The 25,096-nt window shown below is 39.3% G+C and overlaps 1 protein-coding gene across 1 annotated transcript in view; it reads right to left on the reverse strand.

Annotated features, from left to right (window-relative positions):
- LOC128738788 (uncharacterized) overlaps positions 1–17,134 on the reverse strand; it is a 145,928-nt gene extending 128,794 nt beyond the window's left edge. The window contains exon 1 of the mRNA XM_053834164.1: positions 16,622–17,134. The gene's annotated coding sequence lies outside the window, so the exon portion shown is untranslated. The remainder of the gene's footprint in view (positions 1–16,621) is intronic.
- Positions 17,135–25,096: the final 7,962 nt, after the last annotated feature.

Genomic DNA, 25,096 nt, shown 5'->3' on the forward strand with positions numbered 1-25,096 from the left:
TCTGTAGAACGCTGAAAGGTCATGACGGTGCATTTTGCGATACTGATAACAAGTTTGTTCAGCTGACACCAATTGACGAACACGTTTAGCAACATTTGCAGAAGGAGGCAGTCCGCGATAGAGCGCTTCACTACGTAAATTTTCAAATCATCGGCGTAAATGCAACATCGTTGAAGAAAACGACAAACAAAAGTGGTCCTAAATTGCTCCCTTGCGGAACTCCAGATTTATTAACAAACGGTGAAGAGATGCTTAGACCGTGTTTCATATGAAAAGTTCTTTCAGTTAGATAGGATGAAAGCCACGACACCAATCTGCTCGAGGCTCCCATTCGCAACAATTTACACAGTAACACTTTGTGGTCAATTTTGTCGAAAGCCGCTTTCAGATCCGTATAGATGACATCTAATTGCGCTCTGCCTTCCATAGCCGTCGAACAAGTGGTAACGAAGTCTAACAATTTTGTAGTTACGGAGGAAATCAGAGGAAATATAAGATTTCGTGGTTTGTAGTGTCCCTTTTCGCTTTACGAAGAAGAGTACTCCATGAAGGTGAAATTGGTTTTCTTTTCAATGGAACGTTTGAGTTTAGCCATTGACGGATGACATCGCCGAACGGGGAGGCCATACCATGAACATCCACGCAATTGTGGATACAGTTCCAATCTACAGCTGATAGGTACGCAGAAAGTTTGTCGAAATCGATTTTCCAGAAATTGAGTTCTCTCCTGCGTTCGGCAGTCGTTGATAGCGACCCCGAAAATTCGCACAAACATTAATGCGAATATCTAGTGGAGGATGATGAAGATCTACAGGTAGTAGGGGATCCTCGGAACCACAGTAGGGCTGGTCTCAGACACGAAAACTAAATCTAGAGAGCGGCCGCTGTTATTAAGTTGTAGATTTACTTGATTCAAGGTTAAGAAGTCCATGCCATCGACCAATGCTATATTCGCTGGAGTTAAATACGACAAGTTATTAGGAAGAGTACCGCTCTAGTCTTTGCACCATACAAGGCGGGGTTGATTGTAATCGCCGCACAACAAGGACAGTGTCACCTTGAGAGGCCTTGTTGCAGAGTTCACGGACGGTGCTAAGCTGCTCTTCTATTAAATCAACTAATCGGCTTTTGTCGGGAGGAATGTAAATATTGCACATCAGGAAACACACTTCCTCCAGCCAATTGCCGTTACATGTGTTAATGCGGGAACAACCATGCCGCTCGGCCGCTCGGCAACAACATTTCAAGTGAAACTTTTTGTCTAATTTCATGTTTCATTTCGTGAATTTAGGCATATTGAAGTCTAATTCAATGTACATTGTTAAGTTCAATTTCAAGTCTGATTGCATGACCGTTTTTAAGCTCAATTTCTAGTTTATTTTAATTTAAATTTTATGTCAAATACAAACTCTGTTGTCATGTACAATTTCTAGTACAATTTGAATTCAAACTTCTAGTCCAATTTCAAGTCTAATTCTATTTCAAGTTTAAGTAAAATTTCAAGTTCAACTTCAAATAAAAACTTCAACTTCTCTTTTAAGTCTGATTAAGTCTGATTTAAGTCAGATTTCAACACACCACAATAGATCAGAATAATGGTCGCGGTGGTAAGTCCCCAACACGGAAAAAAGTCAGATTTCAAGTCTAATTTTAAGTCCAACTTCCAGTACAATTTGAAATGCAGGTTCAAGCTTAAATTCAAGTTGTATTTAATGCCGCATGCCAAATATGATTTCAAATCAAATTTCAACTCGAATCCAGTTCCAAGTCTAATCCGATTAGCGTAGTCGGATTTCAACTTTGATTGCGCCCAATCCACGGTAATTTTGTGATAAGTATTAATGGATTCGCCATCCTACGATTAATCGATTTTCCAGACCAGAAAATGGTTCTGAAAGATCGGATGTCCCACCTTTTATTTATTCCAGGGCACGACAGTGCATGACAGTTTAGAAGTAAACAAAATGCAAACGGATCGGCCGTATTAGGCTCTAATTCTCCATTTATTCGTCCAATCCAGATGCATTCTGTGCCCTTCATTCTGATGCATTCCTGACTGAGTGTTGTAGAGCTGAAACAATGGGAAAGCCGAAAAACTATGGCCAATTACAATCGCTAAATCAATCAAAAAAATATAAGGCCGAGTATTAGATTTATTCAAAATTTGTCTCGCAATACAAAATAAACTACACCAGCTCTGTGACAATTGACTTAACTGAACATTTAAGTATACAGTATATTTAAGTTGACAGGCTTTAAATAAACTGCTATACTTTGTGTTCATGAGCTATAGAAGAAAAATGTATGCGTTTTTGGCACAATCTCATCCGGCTTTATTTTTAATCACTTTTGTGATATTTTTATTGCTACCAAATTTTGGTGATTATAAAGCGTAATCACTGTGTAAAGTACGCATTCCGGATCTAAAACTTTTTCAAGGTAAAAGATAGTTTCCAAGTTATTTTTCTTCCCTCAAAACATCTTCTGCGTCAGTTCCCTCACTAAGCTAGCTTGGCATTGATGCATCATGCAGCAAAAAGAATGTCTGTTTCGAATGTCGGCCGTGCTGAGAACGATGGTTCGAAGATGTGCATAACGTAATATTACTAGAAATAGCCCATTTGGAAGACTTCTACTAACGTTGAATGCGTGCTTCATTTTACTGACGAAACATTAACAGGGAAAAAACCCGATTTAATCCACCTAGTGGTGAAAGGAACCTTTGTTATACGGTCTTACTTGCTATTTGAGATAGAAATCGACACGTCTTCGAAAAATAATTCATCTATTGGTTGTAGTTGCGTAGTGCGTTGGTTTACATAATATTTTTGAAAATTGAATAAGTTTACAAAATTTGAACAAAATAGGAACACTTCTAAATTTTGATGGAAAAAGGATCATGAAATTGCTGAGTAAGGATAAGTAAGTTGTTTTTAATCTGAGTAAGTGCAAATAAAAGTAAGTTGTAAGAGGAAATCTTGTCCTTTAGCTAGCATATACATTGTCTAGTAAAGGTCTCGTTTATAGGTTTTTGAACTATGCATAGTTTCCTGTAATGCCATTCTATTTGAATCACATCAATAGAGTTTTCTTGAATAATTTTCATCAATTTTTATTAACTCACGCTGTTGTATTTTATACAACACGTGTAGGTTTTTCAACGCGATATTGTTATAAAATTACAAATCGTTGTTTAACTAACGTATATTCTTCAACAAACTTATTGTGAGCAAAATATCATAATTATTCAATGCATTAATAATTTAAATTGTTGGGAAAATTTATGCAGCAAAACTATCAGCAAATGTAAAATGTTTAAAATGTATCCGTCTGCTGATAGTCGAGTAATTCGGAGTCAAAATTAGGGTATTCTTTATAATCAAAGTTCTACAGTTCCTAAACAAGCAAACATACAGGTATACTATTTTCAGAAAAGTTGTGTATTTTTACTATTTGTACAATTTTGTAGTACATGAAAAAGTCATGCAACAATTACAAAAAGAGCAATAATAGAAAAACTGATTTTACAAATTCATATAGGGGAGAGTAGTCAACAGTGAGACAACAGGAACAGTGAGACATCGGGAATAGCTTCGCCATAAAACATACAAGATCCATGATATTTTCCTGCAAAGTAAAGTTTGTGAATCTATATCACATAATACAGTTTGAGAAAAATTTGTTAATTTTTTAGTATATTTTTCAACAAAAGTCGTTTTTGGGGGGGTCAAAGTAAATTTTATTGCGATCATTTTCAGGTGATTTTTAACGGCAAATCGCATAACTAATCCAAATTAAATTTACTACATGGCACCTCATAGGAATGAGAGATAAAAATAAAAAATATAAGACCATCGAATTGTTTGCTAACACCACTATTTCACTATTTCTCATAAAACATTCCTATAGGGAACAGTGAGACAAACAGATGTGGGTAATTTTCAAAAAAAAATTTTGTGTTGAATTGTAACTCAATCTATATATATTGATTGTAAATGAGTTCTAACGTATAAGTTGAAGGTCAGATAACCAGGATTTGACCTTTATATGAATATAAATGTAGTTGTGAGAAAAATCGGAATTTTCAATAATGCACAACAATAATGTATCCTTTATGCACAAAATAAGCAGTACGACCTCTAAACTATTCTTTGTAAACAAAAAATATGGTTTAAGTTTAATTCTAATATGTGTCTCAGTATTCAATACTCGTTGTCTCACTCTTCCCACCTACTGGGGAACAGTGAGCCAAAAAGACACCTTCACATTTGCGTTTGTAACTATTTTATCTTTTAACCAAAAGGGCTGAAACTTTTTTTCAGACAACTAGAAGGATATACCTTTCAAATGGATTGAAGACCTCGTTGGTAACTATCACCAAAAAATTTTTAAAATTTTTGGAAAAAAAGTGTCTCACTGTAGACGTCTCTCCCCTACAATAAATAAGATTTTTCTATCTTCGCTGCAGAGATAGAAGGTTACTGTCTGTAGAAAAATTTCTTGTAATAATATGCTCTATAACTTTGCAGAACACATCAATGTGTTATATTGACACTGAAGAAAAATATTTTTTTTTATTTCACTTTTAGGGGGATTAATAAAAATTTAAATTCCACCAGACGATAGAGCTTCCAATTTCAAGAATCTCTTCCAAAGGTTCGATAAACCTAAAACCAAGTTTTAGCAGTCAAAATTCTAGTGCACACGTTTTTTTTTGGTTTGGGGCTATTGTGCGCGCGAGTAACTGTGTTATATAAAAGTTGGTGCGAGTGTTCGAGGGTTAATATCTTTTGACCGGTAAAACCAACTCTTATGAAATTTTGCATATATATTCGTAGTGTGAAAACCTCTCGTTTAATATTAAAATAATTGAAATTAGATTATTTATCTTGGTTAAAATCATTATAAATTATTGGTAATTTTGGTGTGGTGTATTCAAATACTCATAACTTTCAAATTAAACGTCCAATCAAAAAACCATTCAATAGTGATCTATTAGGATATATTATCTTTCAAATGAGACTAATAGCGCATTAATCGGTTTGGCCACCTCTGAGAAACAGGCGATAATTATTACCTTGTCAAAACAGGTTTTTGAAGCATAACTTTTAAACTACTTATTTGTTTTCAATTAAAAATTCCTGAACAATTTAGCTTTAATAAGGGCTTTCATTTGATACTAAGATCGTTGAAATCGGTCATGTAGTTTTGAAGAAACCCGTGTCACGTATTTTTCACATTTTTGCTTATAACTTTTAAACGAAACGTCGTGTCACGAAACAACTCAATAGTGATCTACTAGACAATAACACCTTTCAAACAAAAGTAATAGCGAACCATTCGGTTCAGCCATCTCTGAGAAACAGGCGATAGAAAAAATCATTACATACATACACACACACACACACACACAGACATTGCTCAAATCGTCGAACCCTATCGATTGGTATATGTGACTTGGCCCTCCGGGCCTCGGATCAATTTCGTGTTTTTCGACCAATTTTTAAACCTTTGTTATAGTATAACAAAGGTAAAACACTAATCACGCACCATACCGTAGAACATTGCAATAATTCCCTGAAAATTATGCTGTTACACAACCCGGGAAGCTTAAAACGAGCCAAATGATTCGAACGATTATCCTCTGAAGGGCAATAAATTGCATCTGTCTGCTTGCTTAGAGGCAGCTTGTTTGTTAGAAGTTAAATTACGAGGAATGTGGTGAAACCTGTGCGGTCAACAACTCCCATCATGGCTTCGGTTGAGTAGCCGTGTTTGTACGTTACGTACGCCCTGCTCGCGAGCAGCACTTTCCTGCGGGATTCTGCCGCGCCGAAACAGCTGCCACCAATTTCGCTATAAAAGAAAACTGGTAAAAATGATCTTTTATGTCAAGGCAAGGAAGAGGCGCGCTGCAAGCACGGAAAACACACAATGTTTTAAAATGAAACCGCAACCACGAGAAAAAAAACAGAAGTTGATAATGACAACATTCTGGAGCCGGCTCCGCTCATCCAACCATCAAGGACTTCACTAGCCCCGGACCGAGGAAAACGTTTGGCACACAGTCTAACCCGTCTATTTCAATCTTTATTTGTTGATGACATTTTTTTTAGATTATGCCCTGAAACAGTGGGGCCGAACTGTTTCTCATCCAACCGCAGCAAAACTCGTCAAGCTGAAACCACCGGACAGACAATGACTGGCCATCGGCGCGGAATGTGAAACGTGGCAGGATTATTTCCACTCCCTCCCGGTTATACAGCATAGCTGCTGGAGCGATGCAATTGCTTGCTCAAATGCTCAATTGTTTGCGTCTGTGTGTGAGCTTGAAGCTGCTGAACAACAGCAGAACGATGCATCGCCTTGCCGCCGTTTGTGGAGCGCGCATCCCATTCAAGGACATTTTCTATTCTTCTTCCGATCCGATCCGAGTGGTGGCGCGCGGCTCTCCTCGAGACTTGGGACGCCAGACTAGGGATATCGCACGCGGTGGCAGCAATAAATATTGCAATATCGGATTTCGGGTTGGCAGGGGGATAGAAAGCGCACTTGGTTGCTAGTGGACTTGAGTGTGAGTGAGTATGAAAGGCGATGGATTGCTTATTTACATGTTAAGTGACACTTGAGAGGTAAAATTGTGACGTGCTGGGAGGTTTCACTGGACTCGAGTTACCGAGTCTGATGAATGGCTGTGGATGTCTTTTAAAAGTATGACGGCAATACGAGGGTCAAGTGTTTTATGCTTGATAGGTTATGCGTTACTTTGAATAACAGGTGGATCACGATCGAAAATGACACACTCCGGCGAAGCGGGAAAGACGTGAATTTAAGTGCAGTCTAAAATATTCTAAAGTTGCAACTTTTTCGATATCTAAATTGCCGATGAGGTCGGGATGTTGACAGATTGCTTTATGCGACGAGTAAAAAAATGATATATTTTGATTTTGACTGGTTCAAAGACTGTTTTTGTAGGGTTTATATTAGGCCCGTCTTGTTAGCATTATAACATGGTGGTGTTTAGAGCTCCTAACAAACAACTTGACAGTACTGCGTTAAACTTTTCTCTGGCGATAAGTTCTTCGTTGATGGCTTAAGCAATAATCTCATAACAGCTCGGTTATCAGGGAGAGGACTCCTTATGGACATTGATCGCTGAAATCGTGACCGACGTATCTTCCAATGATGTTGTGATTTCTCTGCTCGGAAGTGTTGCTTAAATCTAGTTCATTGAGTGTGGTGAATTGCGTTTTGAAAAAGAGCCGTAATAATTGAAATGAATGACGTGTAATCGAAAGCTCCTTCAATATCAAGGAAATCACAAAGTGCCGTCTCCTGATATTCAAGTGATTTTCTGTGATAAAAAGTGGGTAGAATGCCATCCAGACCTGAAGATTTCATTGGTTCAAAAGATCTAAATGCTCATTTGATCGAAACCTCCGTAAACAATCGGCGCACAAGCTGAGCCGAGCCGTTTGGCACTTTCATTGATTTTTTCTTGGCACTACACTCTGCATTTAAATAAAAGGGAAAAGGAAATAATGGAAAACATACAAAAATATTCTGAATAGCCAATTGTGTTGTTTACGACCAAGGATTGAAATTTTTTTAACATTTTTCTCTAGTCATCACCAGGCGCAAGGCCCCTTCGAAGCGCGACCGCAAGGATTTGCCGGTCTAAACCCCGGCTCTGATGGATCCTATCTAAATGTGGGAACTAGGGCGGTATCATGGTGCACTGTATCACTGTATCGGTCAATATAATATTCGAGTAAATCCTCGAAATCCAAGGTTGTCTTCTTCTAGTGCTTGTTGATTTCAAAATAAGCATTCGTCTGACTAAATCACGAAAATATCTGGGGCGCACTAAGGCGTAGAGGAGTTCCTGGTAAGCTAGTCTATCTTATCGACGCTCATTATGAGGCCTCCTGCCGGGTTGCTGCAGGCGTGAGACAGGGTTACATACTTTCACCGCAACTGATCCTCGTCATTATTGACGAAATTTTAATTGGAGCCATTGACAGTAAACTTAACCGAGGATTGCCCTGGAACCCTTTGACAAATGAGCAATTAATTGACCTCGATTTGGCCGACGGCATTATCTTTCTCTCTCAAATGCAATATGATGTGCAGGAAAAACTTGATGGTCTCTGCGATAAATCTAAGGCAACAGGTCTCATAGTCAATGTCGCAAACATTAACTCAGTGGGAGTGAACATCAACAATCCCTCCAATTTCACAGCAGAGATTGAGATGACAGACTTTTTATATACTGGTAGCAGATAACCCAAGGCGGTGGTACCAAGACTGATATAGAAACATGAACCAGGCCAGCGGTGGATTTTGGATCTTGGAAATGTTTGGCGCTCAAATCAGATCATTTTATCGACCATAACACGAGTTTTCAATTTGAACGTGAAATCCGTTTCATTGCCCGCGCGATCTGATGTACTTCAGTTTTGAGGAGGGCAGAGAACGAAATCTACAGAAAGACAGTCAACTGGAACCCGCAGGGACAACACAGAATAGGCAGATCTAGAGGCTATTGGCGGTGTAGCCTAGTCGACTGTATTCAGACTATTGAGTCGAAACGCTCCTGGCGACAGATCAAGGCCATGGCGGATTGCTGTCATTATTTGGGAAATCAAACATTTTGTTCTGCCGAACTAGCGGACATGGACGCATAAGTAATTAAGTCGTCAGCAAGCAACAACTGTTCCCTGGTTTTGGATAAAAATGCCTGGTTTTTTCCCGTTTTTTGACGTACTCTCCAAACAAATTTTTTATGACAGACTGTGTAGACAATTATCAAACAAGCTGCATTGCAGAACTTTTGGAAATCTGGCGTACTTGCGCATTACATATCTATCATCGACTTCAAGGCAGCATGTGATACAATCGATCGAGACCAGTTATGGCAACAATGGGGGGCCATGCAGCCGAAAAGTTACCGAGTCCTCTTTGACAAGCAAGTGATCGTGGGGTCGATCGTCAGTAGAATTAGGTCATTCAATGTTAAATGACTTTAGCATTAGTTTATTCTCTGGCCCCTCAGAAATCTTCCTTCTTGCTTTTACCAACAATGAAGCCTCTTATCAGAGCAAGTTATAAGTAATAAGCTTGCGGTGGGAATGAAGCTTCTTGTCCAAGGGAAAATTATAACTTGTTCCACTGCCTGATTCTAGGAACGAAATTGGTAATGCAAAGTAGTAAGGAAAAAACATATCACACATACACACTCTCACTTTGTGCTGAACTCTGCTTTACCGATCATGAAACCCCTAGACGGGGTTCAGGTATCACATATCAGTATTTGTGGCTCGAGCAGCACGTTCTTCACAATCGTGTGGAAGATTTGTAGCCGGGGTTAGTTCAGTTATAAGAATGGTACTTGCTCGAGGTGCGATTGAGGTCTCTTATCCAAGAGCAAGGTATAACCAGTCTTCGCACACCTGGCTAGGGAGCATCGATTGGTTGAAAAGGTGTAAAAATTATAAAAGAAAAAAAGGGGTGAGAAAAAGAACACCGCCGTATAAGCTCGGATAATAAGTAGTTTGCTCACTCTCTAGCGATTCTGCAAAAAAAAAGAAGTGCGGAATACAACACTCGGTCAATATCACAATAGGCCGTATGAATAAAAGAGTTAGAGCAAACTCTCCTATTAGATTTATCAAAGGAAAAGCAAAGCAAACTGTTTTATTCATACGTCCTAATAGTTTAACATACTGGTCGTAGTGATAGTGTCCACACAGAGTCCACCCGAACACAGTTTTCCGGATAAACTGGCTGGAACAATTTTCATTGTACATTTACCGAATGTCGGTAGGTTACAGCGTGCCAGACACGTTATAAGGAACACAGAGGGATCCATCCAACGTGCAATCAGGTCGAAGGTGACTTGCGATTTCTGAGCCGCCTAGGAAATTGGCGACAAGAAATTGGCACTATCAAGTGAATTGGATTGGAAGATTGTCATTTGTGCATCAAGAATTGCCCTTACCCATTGAAGGAATTGAACTGGATTACCTTAAGACTGTGCCCCAATTGTATATTGATTCTTAGCTTAGTACTTGGATTTTTAGCTTATATTTTATACCAACGGCATGCAATTTCTAACTTTTCCCAAGTCAGTAAATCGCCTTTTACGGCGGATATGGAGGTGTATGTATGTATGTATGGGGTAGCCTCCATCACCTCGAGGGTTCCCCATTGCATGCAAGTAGAATTACTGCAGAATCGAGGCGAGGTAAGGCCACGTGGAGGCGCTAGATAGGGGCTTGGGAGGGCTGGAGCTATGTTGGACGCTTCCTCATTTGCCTTCCCCATTTCATACCCAACCTTTTACGGTGGATATGAAGGTGCCCAGAAACGGTCCGGGGCCACTAAATTGAACTGAACTGAACTGATCCTTGTCTTGCTGGGCTATCAGTAAGTTCATTAACCTCGATTCCGCAGTGTCCGGGGACCCAGAATAAAGAAACCTTGTTCTGACGGGAAAGTTCCCTCAAAGTTGTTCTGCACTCCCAAACGAATTTGGACTTGAACACTAGTAGTGCAACCTGGTTGTCGGTAAAGATATCGATTTTCGCATGCCTGTACTTCTGTTTTAGACATATCACGGTGCAGATGTATACTATAAATATGTACTTCCGCTTCGAAAACGATGGGCCATTTACCCTGTGGAAGAACTTCCTTTATTCCAGCTCCGTAGACTCCGGAACCTGTGTAGGTCCCAAATTTTGATCCATCTCCAACCAAAGAAGCAGATGGTATCGGATGGAAGTACGAGCCTTCCATTGCTTCACATAATGCGATATATATATATATCAATCACGCTATTTGGGACATCCATGTTAGGCCGTGCCTCCATCCAGTCAGAAACAGTCGTTACTAGGAGTGATGGTTTGAACTCCCTTAGAAGATGATCGATTTGGTCCCCTTCAGATATGTTATACCCTTGCGCGACCTTTTATGCGTTGAGGTCTGCTTCCTTCTTCACATGAAGATGTAAAGGCAGCAAGAATAGCATTGCCTGCATGACTGCAGTCGGTGTTGTGCGAATGGCACTGATCACTGACAGACTTAGGTAAGCCTAGGTCGTGCAAAAGTAGTGTGTTATAGTTTTTTTACAACAGTTTGTACTGCTGTTATTGAAGATTTGCCTTCTTGATATGCGAATTGATATTTGCTCAAAGGATCTTGGGCTAAATATGATGACTTTATATGCTCATCAATTATTTTTTCCATTGTTTTTAACACAACAGACGATAAACTTATCGGCCTGAAGGATTTTGGTGAAGTTTTATCCTTCTTATTAGCCTTCGGAATGAACGTGACCCGTACTTGTCGCCATGCTGCTGGTATATGGCCTAGTACCAGGCTTGATTGAAAAAGGTTTGTTAGAATAGGTGTTAAAAACGCCTTGCCCTTCTGCAGTAGTACAGGAAAAATTCCATCCCTACCCGGTGATTTGTAGGGTTCAAAAGTGTCAATCGCCCATTCAACCTTGCTTCTCGTAAAAAATTGTTTGGCCAAAGTACAAGCACCATTCCTGTTTCTATCTAACCCAGTCATTTCATTCGCTATTTCGTGAATGTCTGTCCTGGTTTCAAGATTTACAGTTCTCAATGCCGGTGCACTTTGGTCTCCGCGTATATTAATGATTGATCAGGGAAAATGTGTTCTTATCATTAATTCTAATGTTTCCTTAGTTTGAGTTAGTAAAAGAGCCGTCCTCTTTTTTCCATGTACCTAACCCATTAGAATGATCTTTAGCGAGGATTTTCTGCAATCTAGTGGTTGCTGGAGTATTTTCAATGTTTTCACATGTGTGCCTCCAGTGAATCCTCTTTGATCTTCGTATTTCCCTGTTATAGGCAGTGATAGTTTGTTGATACTCCTCCCACTGTTGTGTTCGTTTAGCTCGGTTAAATAATTTCCTAGTTTTCTTCCTAAATTTCTCCAAAGTTTTGTTCCACCAAGGTACATTTCTATTTGTAGAGCGTTCCTTTGCAGGACAGCTTTCGTGGTAAGCTTGTTGGATCAGGTTTGAAATTTGTTTTGAGTTGTCCTCGAGTTCTTCACATGTCTTTGAGCAGCCTTTCAAGTTCTTGACTCCAACCTTCAGTTTCAAATTATACTGATCCGTTTGTTTTCCTGGGATCTCTTCTAATTTCCTTAAGTTGCTGATTAGCTTCGTAATCAAATATGATTTACTTGTGATCGGACAAGGATTCTTCATTCGATACGTGCCAATTTTTTATTTTATCAGTCATCGTTGGACTGCATAGTGTTAAGTCAAGTACTTCTTGCCTTATTTCGTTTACAAAAGTTGGCTCTTCCTCTTTATTGCATATATCTATATCATTTGATGAAATATAGTCTAAAAGGAGTTCACCTCTGTTATTGGTATCTGTGCTGGCTCAAACAGTGTGATGGGCGTTTGCATCACATCCAATTACAAGTGCTTTGTTTTGTTTCTTGCAGTAAGAAACCAAATTTACCACTTCTGATGGAGGTACTTCACCCACATCTCCTGGAAAATATGCCGATGCTACGCAAATTTCAGTCGTGCCATGGGTCTTTGGAACCTCCATCATTATTGCTGTGAGATCTTTTGCAATCAATTCTGTAATTTGAAAACTTTTTATGTTTTCACTTACTAAAATGGCAGCTCTTGGCGTGAGCTCACCTTCGGCGTAAATCAATTTAAACGACTTTGTAGGAATTCCTTGTATCCTACCTTTATAGGTCCAGGGCTCCTGGATCAGTGCTACTTCCAGGTTGCTTTCTGTGAATCTTCTACAAAGTACTGCAATATATTTTATATGATTTGTGGTACGACCGGGCTGTTTTGGGTTTAGTCCTGCACCGTTGACACCACTGGGTCCTGGGATTTGACTGATTATATCAGCTTCGCCAGTTTCCTCTTGGGTCTTATCGATGTCAGGGTCACTCCTGAGCGCTGATCCGCCACTTGATTTGTTATTTATATTTATATTAAAAGTTTCATGAATTGTTTCCATCTCGATAGTCTTAGTTTGCTGGGAGATAGAATCAGTTGTCCCTTACCAGCTTAGAACAGAGGGAGCAAATTACTGCACGGGGTGCCCTGGTACCATGCAGGCTCCGTTCGATCTTGGGAGAATTAATTAGACCCCTCCCCCAAGCATTCATCCTTAGGCACGGGTCGCGTTACACCGAGGATTGGGGTCCTCCTCCACAATTTACTCAGAATGCAGCATGCTCCAATGTTGCTTGCTACATTGGGAGCAAAAGTTTTTTACAAGATTTGCCGCGGAAGAGACTCGGTGTGCAGATCTAGATGGATCCATCACATGTTTGTCATGGAGCCATCCAGCACTGCACACCGAAAGACAAATCTCAACTCTCCTCCTTTATCCTGGCTTGTGACAGACAGTTCGGGTCCCGATCCAATTTCCCCATCACTTGTTCACTCTTTTTATGGAGTCACACATGTTAGTTCATCAGCGTGGTCCCTCACTGGCGGAGTTAAGAGTGCTTCAACCACCAGTAACAAAGTAAGGGGGAGAGAACTCCTCCCTGAGCACAATCTTTGGTCGTTGAAACAGAGAGCATCGCAATGAGGCTGCGATTTCCCTACTGGACAGCATTGCTTAAAACTAGCTCATTGTCGTCTGATCGGTTCCAGTATGAATTGCAGAACATGTTGTCAAAAGCGCCTTGAATATCAAGAAAAGCACAGAATGCCGTCTCTTGTTATTTGAGCGACCTTTCAATCAGCGTCACTAGGCAATGAAGTGCGGTTTCCATAGATTTATCGCGCTTTTTACTTGCTTTGGATGCGAACACCACTGTAATTCGTCCTAACGTAAACCTGGCATAACAAGCTCGAATATTTTAATATCGGTCGCTTTTTTGTAAGAAGATTGGTAGGATACCGTCCGGATTTGGAGACTTTATTGGTTCAAAAGAGCGTCAGTTACTTTATAAAATTAAATTCTTGTCGAGCACTTAAAAATTCAGTACCGTGCTCCTTTCGCTACTAATTCGACACTGTCACTTAGAGTGGGACGGTGAATGTAAAAGTTACGAAGATGATTATGCATGAGGTGATGGCAAGTAACGCTTGAGGGAATTCGCACGGGTTACGCATTCGAGGGAGAAGGGAGGGATCGCGAATGAACATAATCAGTAGCTGTAACGTAAATATAAGAGAGCGTTCGTGTGCCTTCTTTCTGTATACCAAAAGTGACACCAATCATCTTCAATAATGTATTGAAATGAGTGAAATTTTCTAAACGAAATTGATTCAGTTACAAACGTTCAACATTGGTTAAATCCTTCAGCTCTAACCAAAGCTATCCACACCGCCACTGAAATCTTCACAGAATAGATGCACAGCTTTATTCTTGCGTGTTTGTAGGCGATATTTATTAACGGGATGCACGATTTAGTTATAGTCAAAAAAATACATCAAATTCAAAACAATTTCAAAGCACGGTGCTGGACAACTCAGACAGCTTCGAATTGCACAATGAGCTTGGCTCAATGAACATAAAATCAGCAGAACGAACATATCGAGAATCAGCAATTTATTTTATGAGAATAGCTTTTCACCAATAATAAAAAAAAAAGGGTTCGCAGCGGAATTGGCGTAAACTCGAAGGGGCAATTTCTTCAGACTGCGAATTTCCGTGTTCGCTGAGTGCCAAAGCACGGCAGCTGACTCTCAATCGTTTTAATTCTAACAATAACTAAATCTAAATAATGCCGTAGCTATTTCCTGAAACAGCGCCAGAAAGCATTTTTATAACATTGGAATGCAGCAATCAAAAGTCTAAAATTAAGCATTGACCGGTTTAGCATTAGGTAATAAGCATTAAATAAAATTGAAAATCACCATTATGTGAGCATTTTAAGCATAAAACCGTCATCAAACAGAACCGATCAAAATGCAGAGAATTGGCAAAGTACTTTTTTAATCGATTACCGGTTGCGCTGGCTAGTCGGTTTCTATGAGAGGGCCAGGAACGTCGAAACATAGTAGAGGTAGTAGGTGGCGGATGGATAAAAATGCAACTAAACCGGACCTGACCATCACACCATCGGTTTAGTTAGCTCAGGACGCAAGAATATGGACGGAATGCGGTGGAAAAATAGTGTACTGCAATAACAATATTGATTTTACTGCCATCGTCCGGGGCCAGTAGTGGGTCTTCTTGACGTAGGCTGCTGCTGCTGCTGCAGCAGCAGCTAGGAGTGGCAATCATGTCTCTACCCCCGTCATAACTCAATTATGATTCAAATCTGAATATAAAATAGTTGGTGCAGTGCCGGTCGGATCTCCTGGGAACACAGAATATGTATATCGCATGAAAATGTCGAGTGAAAAAGTGATGGATTTTGGATTTTCTCTGACGGTGTTGCCAATTGCACAATTCCCCCGGCTAGAATTGCTTTAATGTTAAACTTTGTTTGATAAAAACAAGGCACGTGAGGTACGACCACCGGTAGCGATAGATGAGTAACATATTATGTAACACACCCAGGTAGGGCCGGCCACCGGGAAAGCTATGAAATAAGGGTTGCAGTTATTTTTAGAAACGACAAAGTACTCCAGAGTATTCCAATTACAACCGCACAAAGGACTGCAATGTAAGCTGTTAGCAAGTATTAGTTACAAGCCATAGTGTCTAGAGCACGAGTTACACAACGGATACTTAACTTTAGTCTCTTCCACTCCTCGTCAACAACGTGGCGTAAAGGAAACGTCACCAATTATTTCAGATCTAGTAGGCTATGGTAGGCCAAAATCGCAAGAGTTGCTTGAGATCTCCAGTAGTCGTCCGGAAGATTCATGTTTTGTAGATGTTATTTGAAATTTCAACCAGCCTGAACAGAACAGTTAGTTTATTCGCTGAGTTAGTTCAACTGCCCCTCGTTGGGTCAACATCAATTTGATCTCGATTTGGAAAATATTTGAGGCCTTCAGTTGACCATTTATTTCCCATCGCTTTTTACGAGCTATTTCTCAAGTAAGAGTTATTGGATTGAAACAAAAATACCCAGGCCATAAAAGCTGGCTCAGACAGTATCTCATTTGGAAAACAATAAATTCAATTGTGCTTGTCTAAGACACAAAACCAAAATTGGAGTACCTTCCCCAAATTCTTGGCAACTATATTGCCACCAACAAATATTTTTTTATTTTGCTTCTATAATTATATTGATGTCATTATAGACGCAAAACAAATATTTTTCGTTGGCGGCAAAATAATTGCCACGGCCTTATAAAGGGTTAAAACGATGATATAGTTTCAAAGTGTCGATTAAAATTCATTTTCTGAATTTAGCGAATATTGTACATCTTCGCAAAATTCTTATTTTAGCCAATCCTCGAGTCGTAAGGTTTGTCATAAATATGGAAAGCTTTTGCAACATTGTTTTAAAAAGTCGAGTCATTTATAAATGTCCATTGACATGATAAAACCTTTACATAGTTTGCAGTCGAATATCACTGCAAATTTTCTAAATCAGCAACATAAAACTAAACTTTATTTCGCCTCTGGACTGGACCCAAACAAATAAATTCGTTTAACTTCAAACGAGAGGGGTTGGAAAAACTCGTCTCACTCACCGTGTTTGCTGATTGTCCCAGATCGGCTGTTTTCTGTCGTTTCCACTTTTGCCTTGTTCCTTTATACTGGCGTTGCGTTATCCAACCTAAACTGTACTGCAAGGGGAAACTCCCAGTTTGAACAAACACTAACAGATAAAGCCAGCACAGACTGCACAGCACTATTTCGTCTTTTTTTCGATCACTTCGGCAACTTCAATTTCTCCCCGCACAATTAATACATAAATTCACTTAAATTAAATGATCCAACAAATTTATTAGTACAGCACTTCAATATACCTTACTGTTTTTTGCAATTTTCCGAAATTCACTTTCTTCTAATCATTTGGGCTTTCTCGGTCAAACAAAATGACACCCCACTGCCTTCTAAAACCTTTCTATCAATAAGCCACAGTACGATTTAATTCCGTTTTCACTTCCGATAACTTTTCTTGTTCAGCTATCTAAAACCCTGCGTCCTAGAGCTTCCAGTCACAACCAGAGCAGGGTATAAAAGAACAATGTCACACAAACCGAAAACGAAAAATTAATGACCACCACTGATTTTCATCAATGAAGACGGTGAGCAAAAAAAAACAGTAAAGAGAACACGCGCGCGCCAAACGGTTGTTGTACGACTTCTTACGAGTAGACTTTTTCCAACGGTTTCCTGAAAGCAACTGGCCGCGCCGCAAACGAAAACGAACGAACAGAGTCCGGAAAATGACAGACTGCGTGCTGGTTGGATACGAACCGAACCCGAGCGTTCACGAAACCGCAACGCAACACACATCACAGAGATGCCTTTGTGTACGTGAAGGCTTGAAATGACAGACGGTCGGAAAAAAATTCAAATCAAAAACCCAGTATCAAATAAATACGAGGGGTTCAGATCGATTGACTCAAAATTTAATATTACATTGCGTAATAGGGATTGCTCCTTTTGCGATTTATTCTTGTCGCTTCTACTGTTTTACCTGACTCACTGCGAATATGCGTATTATTGAAATAAAACGTTACCATACGTTTTATTCGTTTATAACGCATATGCAGTTAATGTCGATAACAAACGATTTTTTATAAGTTGTGCTTTTGTTCTTGCATTTAATTTGTAAAAAGTTGCCTAAATAACAATTCAGTTTCACAATACAATTATTGCATACTACTGGCACATGAAATATAACGTTTAAGCACAGAGAACAGATTAACAGGCTCGAAGGAAGTAATCGATTTTTTGTGTGTAAAATCTGTCGGTAGCGCCCTCCAGAAATAGTTTGCCAAACGCATCAAAAAATATCCATGTACCTTTATCAATATTTCTTTGTGCTGGAGTTACATAGCAGCGATGGCAGCGACATCAAGATTTAGTTTGCCACTTACTGCTCGAGGGGTGCTCTATTGAAGGATTACTTGTACATTACATAAAAACCTTTTACACACTTTTTGTCAATTACCTGGTAGTCTGTTCTCTGTGGTTTAAGCACGTTATTTTTAGTGATCAAAATTAACGATATTTTCGATACAAGAGCGATATTTTTTGAAACCTTTCGAACCAACACGATCCCACGAACACAACGCATATTGGCAGTGAGTCAGGTAACACAGTAGCATCGAACAGCGTTGGTGCGAACGAGACAGATAACATTTTGAAAATCTTGAACATTTCTTTAATAACGCTACAACATAGTGTTGACGTAGGACTGCATCTTTCTTTACTATACTGGGACTGGGTAGCACTTTGTGAAAACGAAAATAGAAGTGTAACATTTAAATGAAAGATTTCAAATGTTAATAACTACTAAACTACTGAACGAAACTGAACAATTTATATGTCGTTGGATAGATAAAATTACCAGCAATTTTATGGAGGGGTAAATGAACAATTTTATGGAGGGCGTAAGAGGGCGGGGGAGCTCCTATACAAATGAAACACAAATTTCCTCAAAACTGTAGAACTAATCAAGCAAATGGAACCAAATTTGGCATGCGGGGATTATTCGAGATAAGATTTTTTTCTATGGTGTGCTGGGACCCCTTCCCGTTCTAAGAGGGGGGCTCCCATACAAATGAAATACAAATTTCCTCATAACTCATAAACTAATCAGGCGAAAGGAACTAAATTTGTCATGTGGGGGTTTTTGGAGGCATGAATTTGATGGTTTGAGACCCCTTACCCCAGTGTGGTTGGAGGATAAGGACTCTCATACAAATAAAACACAAATTTTTGCGTATGTGCTATATTTTCTGCTATGTAACTAGCGGTAAGCTGTGAAAGTAAACTAGTAAATACTTCTCGGAGCAAAAGACAGTGAATCGACGCCGCTAACTTACGTGCCTGTTGCCATTCACATCAAAAGAGAAGGACATTCGATTGGCACGTCATATTTGCGATGAACGTAGTTTGGCTTTAATGTTATTTGTATCAAATGGCCCTTTTATAGGACACAAACGAGTTAAAGTAAGGTTATTGAAACATATCAAGCTACGCATTATAATATTTAATACAATAATCTGTAGGCAGGTCATTCATTACTATTTCAACCTTTATGATGCACACAAGTGATTTTTAAAAGCAATCTTATGTCTCAAGACTCAAGAGTTGTAGGCGTTTCAAAGCCACCATTGCATTCAATGAAGAATTAAATCTGAATATTTCGATCTTCTCTTTTGAACATTCACTTAAACTATGGCATTCACAGATTCTTATTATAAACATACATAAGCCAGAAATGCAATTTATATTAGTCTTTGATCTAATTATGATGTAGTCCTAACGTCACCCTTTCGTACAACCCTTAGGGCTGTACATCTTGTAGTTTTTCGAATACATCTTTGTGTGTAAAACCCGTACCTGATATGAAAGGGGCGGATAAGCCAACTGTCAAACAGAGCGAGTGAGAGTTCATTTTCCTATGCTGTTCCAGCAAAAAATAACTCTCACTCGTTCTGTTTGACAGTTGGCTTATCCGCCCCTTTCAAATGTTGGTCGACAAATCTTGATGTAACCACAGAGAACAGACTAACAGGCTCGAAGAAAGTAATCGATTTTTTGTGTGTAAAATCTGCTGGTGGCTCCCTCCAGAAATAGTTTGCCAAACGCATAAAAAAATATGCATGTACCTTTACCAATATTACTTTGTGCTGGAGTTACATAGCTCGATGGCAGCGACATCAAGTTTTAGCACAGAGAACAGATTAACAGGCTCGAAGGAAGTAATCGAATTTTTGTGTGTAAAATCTGTCGGTGGTGCCCTCTAGAAATAGTTTGCCAAACGCATCAAAAAATATTCATGTACCTTTATCAATACTCGCGTCACTTTTCATTTCGTCCAATGTAACAAATGTAAACAAATCCGGTTTATCACAACAAATTATTGCTCTTTTTAAACTCTATGTTATACAAAAACACCTGCCCAAATAGAATTATTTTGAGGTTAAAAAATTAGCATTATCAAAATGTCCAATGTGCACATTCGAATTACGGATGACTGACTGTTACTTTGGTCGTTCTCATCTGATGTCCAAAGTGCAAAAAAAAAAATCAAAACAAACCCAATCTGTACATTGGACGTTTAGCAAGTGAGTTTTTTTCGCATTATTTATGCATTTTAAGTGAAACAAGCGGCCTAATATTAAAAAATAGCCTCAAAAAAACTACAAGGTATACAGCCCTAAGGGTTGTACGAAAGGGTGACGTAGGACTGTGTCATATAATACTCATTACATTGATAACATGTTTTAATCGATGAAGTATAACTTTATGTCTGATCATTAGATCAAAGACTGATGCAAACTGCATTTATGGCATATGCATATTTGAGTATCTGTGAGAATCATTGTTTGAGTGTTTATTTGTAAAAGAAGAGCGAAATATTCTGATTTAATTCTTCATTGAATCAATGGTGGTTTTGAAAAAAACCGTTTGAAATTGTTTGGTGGCCCTGAAAAGAACTATATTTGAGCTGATAGCACTTCTTAAAAATCAGTACTATAATTACTGTTGCCAATATATAGATGGATGTCGCTATTCGGTCCTTTAGACTCTAGGATGATGGTTGCCCGCTAATACAGGAGTGATAGGAAATACCAAATCACTGTAAAGTAGAAATGGATTAGTTTTATCAAAATACTGACCGTTCGTCAGTGCGATCGTGCGATAAATGAGCAGACGGCGAACCTAGTGTGCTATTTTATAGTCACTGGCACTGCCGCTGCTACTTGTAAGCTAGTGTAGGTGTTGGGGGAAACCAGATCGACTGCTGCTTGCTGCTCAAATGATTATCCGACGCTGAATGAGCAAGCATTTTCCATGTTTACCATGGTATAACGCAAAATGGAACGTTAACCATTTAGAAAGTGTAGAAAAATCTTTCCATTCTTCAATTACTATAGTTCTTATAAGAACTGTTTAAGACCACAATGGCCTGCTGCTGAATTTGCTGCCCGTCAGTCGATCCGTTTCCATTTGCCGTCAGTGTTGGTTTGCGATAATTGTCATTGAAACTGCCGCCAAAATGCCATCGGGTATGCCTCAAATTGCCATTAATTGCCGCAAAAGTCCTTGGATTTGCATCGGTGTTCGGTGCATCGGTGTCGGTGTTGCCGCCAAATGCCGTTGGTTTCGCCACCAATAGCCGTCGATGATAAATACTGACCGTCCGTCAGTGCGATCGTGCGATAAATGAGCAGGCGGCGAACCAAGTGTACCATTTTATAGTCACTAGCACTGCCGCTGCTACTTGTAAGCTAGTGTAGGTGGTGGAGGAAACCATATCGGCTGCTGCTGCTTAAATGATTGTCCGACACTGATTGAGCAAGCTGTCGAACAATTTCGCATGTCTGCGATGGGGATAATGCAAAATGTAACGTAAAGTGCATCGTGTGGGATTCACGTTGGCCATTGCCCGCTGATACCGCTTGTCTTCGAGGTCGGTGTTGCCGTAATGCCGTCAATAGCCATCGATGTTGCCAATTGGATTGGAAAAGGGGTGTGGCTTACAAAGTGGTCTCAAAGGTTATCATTTGGATCCAAATCCTTTGGTGTATCTAATTGTCGTCCGTGCCTGTGAAGCTAGGCGATCACAAGGGAAATGTATGGGAAAATTCGACCTTAAAACTTTACACACATTTTCACTATTTAGCGTATAAAAAAAAACTACAAGGTATACAGCCCTAAGGGTTGTACGAAAGGGTGACGTAGGACTGTGTCATATAATACTCATTACATTGATAACATGTTTTAATCGATGAAGTATAACTTTATGTCTGATCATTAGATCAAAGACTGATGCAAACTGCATTTATGGCATATGCATATTTGAGTATCTGTGAGAATCATTGTTTGAGTGTTTATTTGTAAAAGAAGAGCGAAATATTCTGATTTAATTCTTCATTGAATCAATGGTGGTTTTGAAAAAAACCGTTTGAAATTGTTTGGTGGCCCTGAAAAGAACTATATTTGAGCTGATAGCACTTCTTAAAAATCAGTACTATAATTACTGTTGCCAATATATAGATGGATGTCGCTATTCGGTCCTTTAGACTCTAGGATGATGGTTGCCCGCTAATACAGGAGTGATAGGAAATACCAAATCACTGTAAAGTAGAAATGGATTAGTTTTATCAAAATACTGACCGTTCGTCAGTGCGATCGTGCGATAAATGAGCAGACGGCGAACCTAGTGTGCTATTTTATAGTCACTGGCACTGCCGCTGCTACTTGTAAGCTAGTGTAGGTGTTGGGGGAAACCAGATCGACTGCTGCTTGCTGCTCAAATGATTATCCGACGCTGAATGAGCAAGCATTTTCCATGTTTACCATGGTATAACGCAAAAGGGAACGTTAACCATTTAGAAAGTGTAGAAAAATCTTTCCATTCTTCAATTACTATAGTTCTTATAAGAACTGTTTAAGACCACAATGGCCTGCTGCTGAATTTGCTGCCCGTCAGTCGATCCGTTTCCATTTGCCGTCAGTGTTGGTTTGCGATAATTGTCATTGAAACTGCCGCCAAAATGCCATCGGGTATGCCTCAAATTGCCATTAATTGCCGCAAAAGTCCTTGGATTTGCATCGGTATTCGGTGCATCGGTGTCGGTGTTGCCGCCAAATGCCGTTGGTTTCGCCACCAATAGCCGTCGATGATAAATACTGACCGTCCGTCAGTGCGATCGTGCGATAAATGAGCAGGCGGCGAACCAAGTGTACCATTTTATAGTCACTAGCACTGCCGCTGCTACTTGTAAGCTAGTGTAGGTGGTGGAGGAAACCATATCGGCTGCTGCTGCTTAAATGATTGTCCGACACTGATTGAGCAAGCTGTCGAACAATTTCGCATGTCTGCGATGGGGATAATGCAAAATGTAACGTAAAGTGCATCGTGTGGGATTCACGTTGGCCATTGCCCGCTGATACCGCTTGTCTTCGAGGTCGGTGTTGCCGTAATGCCGTCAATAGCCATCGATGTTGCCAATTGGATTGGAAAAGGGGTGTGGCTTACAAAGTGGTCTCAAAGGTTATCATTTGGATCCAAATCCTTTGGTGTATCTAATTGTCGTCCGTGCCTGTGAAGCTAGGCGATCACAAGGGAAATGTATGGGAAAATTCGACCTTAAAACTTTACACACATTTTCACTATTTAGCGTATAAAAAATTATTATTAATATGTTACTATAAAATTGCTGGACATTTTATCTATCCAACGACATATTAACTGTTATGTTTCGTTCAGTAGTATAGTAGCTATTAGCGTTTGAAATATTTCATTCAAACGTTACACTTCTATTTTTCGTTTTTACAAAGTGCTACCCAGTCCCAGTATAGTAAACAAAGACGTAGTCCTACGTCTCGAGCGTAGCACGGCAACGCACGTATTTTACAGATCCCTGTCACGACAGTTGTCAGCTGAAGCCGCCTCCGATAGTGATAGTAATAGAGGTAGACAACAAATTTTGAATCAAAATTTAAACAAGACAACGCATGTATTTAATGCTGCGCAGTATGACGAAAGCAGCGTGTTGTTTCCCTTTTCTGTTTATCGTAAAAAATAAGACTGTCAAAAGTCAGAATTTTTCCTATCTTATGTTTCCGATAACACAAAAAAAACGAACATCGTTCATTATCTACATCATACATGCAACATATTTTCTGAACCATAAAACCCTATGATTGCGTAATTCTTACAGTGTCAAAATCGAGCCAGCAGGCCTGGGCTCAAACGGCTTCAAGAAAAATGTATGAGAATGACGTTCGTGCCAGGGATGTGGTATTTTACGGTGATCTCGCTTAATTTATGTGCAATAGCCTGGAAAAATAAAAACGTCCAAAGTACAGCATGAGATGGTAAACAGTCCAATGTAACTTTTTCAATAATAAACCAAAACTGCTTAGTTTTAATTAGATTTTTAAAATCTCCGTTAAATATTGAATGTTATTATTCATCAACCACGTTGAGTGAATAACTGAAAATTATTTCATTTTGAAACAATTTAAAGTTCAATTCGAAGAACTTCGATCTCGTTTTTCTCAATATGGTGGAATTGTTACATTGGACGAAATCAAAAGTGACGCGAGTAATGTCGACTAACATTTGAAAGGGACGGATAAGCCAACTGTCAAACAGAACGAGTGAAAGTTCATTTTCGTATGCTGCTCCAGCAAAAAATAGCTCTCACTCGTCCTGTTTGACAGTTGGCTTATCCGCCCCTTTCAAATGTTGGTCGACAAATCTTGATGTCACCACAGAGAACAGCCTAACAGGCTCGAAGAAAGTAATCGATTTTTTGTGTGTAAAATCTGCTGGTGGCTCCCTCCAGAAATAGTTTGCCAAACGCATCAAAAAATATGCATGTACCTTTACCAATATTACTTGTGCTGGAGTTACATAGCTGCGATGGCAGCGACATCAAGTTTTAGTTTGCCACTTACTGCTCGAGGGGTGCTCCATCGAAGGATTACTCGGTGATGACATAAAAATCTTTTACACACTTTTCGTTAATTACCTGGCAATCTGTTCTCTGTGCTTTTACTATCGTCAATGCCAATAGACGAATAAACGCAAAACTAATGAAGCCCATGCGACTGCTACATTTGGCTGTCCGAACTAGCAAAATGATTATCAGTTACAATTTTTCGCTGGACGGATATACAAATCAAAACATTTTTTTAAGTCTCAGTAAAATGAATATTGCGAACATTAAAGTTTCTGCAGCGGGTTAGAAATCTTTTTTACTAACTAGCACTGGTGGTTGCAAATGAAATTTGTACTTAGGACAAGTAAATTGAGATCCGGATTTAGTTTAGGTGTGTATGGTTATTTTTATAGGTGCGGGACCGAAAAATTTAGATCCAGATATATTCAAGAAAGTATTTTACCTAATTGTTTAAGGTAATTTTAATGGTTTTAAGCAAAATTATAAGAATATTTCATCCAAGGCATGCTGAATCAATATCCTTATTGTTTAGTATTTATTATGTAATAAAATTTTAATAGTTTA

This window comes from Sabethes cyaneus, chromosome 2 (genome assembly GCF_943734655.1).
Source record: "Sabethes cyaneus chromosome 2, idSabCyanKW18_F2, whole genome shotgun sequence".
NCBI classification, from domain to species: domain Eukaryota; kingdom Metazoa; phylum Arthropoda; class Insecta; order Diptera; family Culicidae; genus Sabethes; species Sabethes cyaneus.